Source organism: Zingiber officinale, chromosome 10B (assembly GCF_018446385.1).
Source record: "Zingiber officinale cultivar Zhangliang chromosome 10B, Zo_v1.1, whole genome shotgun sequence".
In the NCBI taxonomy this organism is placed as follows: Eukaryota; Viridiplantae; Streptophyta; class Magnoliopsida; order Zingiberales; family Zingiberaceae; genus Zingiber; species Zingiber officinale.
Window position 1 is genome coordinate 77,815,922 of NC_056005.1, and position 4,030 is coordinate 77,819,951.

Below are 4,030 nucleotides of genomic sequence, written 5' to 3' on the forward strand. Positions count from 1 at the left end.
TACCGAAAAATGACGAATAATGATAAGGGAACTTTCCGAAATTTCTGGGAATTTTTTCGGAATTTTTCAGAGACCGTATGGACGAGTTTACGGGGATAAAAACGGGGTCCGAAAAAGCCTCTTTAGGCTACCCCGTTTTAGCGAGGAAATGTGGATTTTCTTTATTTCCTTTTCTTTTCTTTTTATTTTCTATTTCTTCATGTTTTCCGCTGTTTCCCTTTCCTCATGTGCCCGGCGTCGTTCCCCACCGCCGTCTCCTCCGATTTGCCCTAACCGCACTTGGCGGTTCCGTCTCCTTCCGCGTGCTTAATCCGTGACCAAGAGAGAAGCTGACACTTCTCTTACTCCTCCTCCCATCTGTTGATTTTCCCCTCTCTGTGCTAAATCCTGACCTCTTCCTCGCGTCGTCCACAGCCAAGCGCTTGGCACCATCTGAGCCGAAGGCGTCATCCTCGCCGTACCCTAGCCATCTCCTCTTCCGTGCGCTCAAGGTCTTCTCTCCATCTCCCTGCTCAAGTCGAGATCGCGGCAACGAGACGAGGTCAAGCTTGCCGGCGTTGCCCACCTCCGATCCCCTCACCTGGAGAGGAAATTTCGTCGATTTCCCCATGCCATAATCACTGCCGCCGGCTACCTTCTCTTCGGCCTTTCTTCTTCGCTGAGCACCGCACCGCCGGCACAGATCTTGCTTTCTTCCACCGTCGTTACTGTCTCCGAGCCATGCCCAAATCACTGCTTGCTACCCCGGGTTTTGCTGAGCCTCCCACTTTGACCTAGTGCCCTCACAGCCTCTGATTTACTTGCTGTCATCATCAGTGGAGAGGAAGGGCTCTGCTGTGAGGTATTCCGACAACAACAATTAGGGTTTCTAGCCTGAATTTCGGTCAAGCAGCACTATTCCAGCGGGGAAAATTAGAGGTACAAGGTTAAGTTGTATGGTAGAAGTGGTGGATTAAAAGATTAATTTGTTGTTTGCGTTTTAAGGATAATTGTGTTGTTGATCAGCAATTTCACCTTGCTGCAGCCACTTTTCAGCAGCTGCTTCTTTCGGCAGAAATACCATCCAGTAGCTATCTTGGTCCAGCAGCAGTAAGGTAAGGGTTTTGGTGTATGGATTGAGTTGGCACACTCTTGATACATGTTGTTTTAGGTATGAGTTGATACATACATAATTGGTTATGGAGTGATTTAGGTACGTTTTGATACATGGTAAATTATAGTTCATGTTTCGAATTTGATATTAGTTAGGTATGATCACTTTTGTTGTAGGTGAATTATACTCGATGGTTAGGTTGATTAGGGTTTTTCCCTAATTGAGCTTTAAGGATTTTATTTAGTCATTCCTTTGAATTCTAACTAAATAAAATGTATATATATTCGTGACTCAGGGTTTTGACGCGAGACGAGCATCTCGATGTCCGAGTTGAACCGGATTGGACCTTTCTATTGGAGGCAGGTACTTTGACTTTATGTCTTTTGGTATGCATAATAATGTTTTTAACATATAGCAATGATTATGTTTCTCATTTGCTTCGGTTGATCACTACCCGACCTGTTATATGCAGGTTGATGTTGTCCCGAGAGTTCCAGTCGCTAGTCCCCTACAGTCCACGAGGACGTCGTGTTGAACTTTTAGTCTTTCTTGTTTTAGACTATGTTTGGACTTGTTTGTGTTGATACATTTGGATCTTGTATGGATTCTTATTGCCTATGAGTTTTATTGGATTTGTTTTACTACACGCCTGCCTAGACAGCAGAAGAGGTAAGTTGATTTTATCGTCGGATTTGAGCTTTATGGGTGTAGTAGAGTAGGGTTGTTTTTGAGTCATGTTATCACTGTTACAGTTTGTTAAATTATTAACTGCGTGGGTGATTGTTTATATTATTGTTATTGTTCCGGCCGTGTTGGCCGAGGTATATGTGGCCCAGAGGGCGATGTAGAAAGTTTTAGATTGTCCGCCATACAGGGGAGATGTTGTCGAAATTTCTTCGGACAGAGACTCTTCCGGGGCGTGACAATTATGGAGAGAGCTTTCATCAAAGGAGCTACAGAGTAAAGTATAACTCTCTCCATCTTCGTCTTCTTTGAAGTTCTTTCAGGTGGTCGAAGACGGTTCAGATCGAGCTTCCAATTATAGGTCCCATGAAAATCTGCACACCCAAAAGAAAAACATACCTCTCCCAAGCATGCTATATTAGATAGAACTAGAACCTTATTAAGATGAACTAAGTATGTATCACAAATTGAATCACATCCAACAAAATCAATTATAAGTACCTCTATAAAATTTTCCAAAAGATCACTAGAAATACTAACCTTGCATTGCTGAGAGATACCTGAAAGTTCTAAACATGTGGATGTGACTTCTGAATCTTGTATTGGCTCTAGTTCTGACTTAAGTGGTGGTGCTTCTGAAAGTGGTGATTCTTGGGGCTTTGCTTCCATTGCACAAGTCCTTACACATTGGTCCACAACATGTTAAATTCTTGCAACTCTCATAATCTCAGAAGGTTGTGTGGTTTGAGGTGATTCTTGAGATGTTGTTTCCACAACACAGCTCCCTACACTTCCTTTCATAACATCATCATCAACACAAGCATCAAAAAATAAACCAACATCAATATTCTCAGTGGGAGAATCATCTATAGGAGGATCACTAACTTCATTTGCAGTTTTAAGTTGATTTACCACATCACATTCATCATCTGAAAATTTAATTTCATCATAACACCCTGTAAACCCAGAAGGTAAATCTGAAAACTTGTTATCCACTACATTATCATCACAATCCTCATCTAAAAAGTCCTCATCTTCATATACATCCAGAAACCTACACTCAACCATATTAGTGTCACAGAATTTGCCAAAGTCTTCGTTTTCATTGACCCTCACTAGCCTTTGTGGAAAAGGAACCTTTAGTGAAGGACCTGGGAAAGGTACTTCCTTTGTCCCATATTCTCTTTGAGCTTACAGAGGAGGTCCAACTTGCTTATCTAGTGTAGGCGTGATCAATCGTTGAGGGAAAGGTACTTGTGGCCTTTGGAAACTTCCTGGAGTAATGAAACTAAGTTCTTGAGGTCTTCTATTGTTCTTCTCCTAAATTCTAAACAAATCATTCTTCAGTAGTTCTTCATGATTTTTGCCACTTCTCAACTTAACATTATTACACTGTTCACTAGACACTATTTGTGTAGGAGGAGGATCTTGTTTGAACCATCTTGAAACAATGCTATCATTCTTTGCCCCCAAATGTTTGAACTCCTCATTCTGTGACTTGTGGATTTCAAAACTCTTGGATGGTTGAATTGTATTTTGTTTGACAGGTTCTCTTGTATATATGGCTTGTACTTCTTGAATTTCTAAGGAAGATTCCATCCAACTTTTGCTTGACCATTTATGGAGGTTTAATGCTACTTGATCAATCAATGTATATGCTTCATCTACACTCTTGTCCATAAAAGAACCTCCAACTGATGAATCTAACAAACACTTATCTGAGAAATAAATTCCCCTATAGAATATGTGCAGGGTCAGTCATTTTCCCAATCCATGATGAGGGCACTGTCTTTGTAGACTCTTTAATCTGTTCCATGTTTCAAATAATGATTCTTCATATACCTGAGCAAAATGTGTGATGCAATTCCATATATAAATCGTTCTACTTGGAGGAAAAAATGATTCAGAAATTGCTTCTCCAATTGTTCCCAATTTGTGATGCTTTGAGGACGGAGAGAATATAACCAAGTCCTTGCTTTATCCTTGATGTTAAAAGGAAATGCCATCAATCGAACTGCATCTGCTGACACTCCTTCACAATTCACCATATCACAAAGTTCTAGAAATGTCTCAAGATGTAGATAAGGACTTTCTGATATTTCTCTTCCAAATTTGTGACCTTGTATCATGAAAATTAACTCTGGGTCTAGTTGGAAACTTTCTTCTTCAATATGAGGCTGCACAGTGGGAGATAAAAATTTTGCAGAAATGGGTGCAGAGAAATCTCTTAAGAACCTACTTGACATGTTAGTG

The 4,030-nt window shown here is 40.8% G+C and overlaps 1 non-coding gene across 1 annotated transcript; it reads left to right on the forward strand.

The window, feature by feature from the left end:
• The first annotated feature begins 3,545 nt into the window (after window positions 1–3,545).
• LOC122030715 lies at window positions 3,546–3,655 on the forward strand. The gene has a single exon (XR_006125568.1). It is a non-coding gene; the product is annotated as a small nucleolar RNA R71 (small nucleolar RNA).
• The last annotated feature ends 375 nt before the right edge of the window (window positions 3,656–4,030 follow it).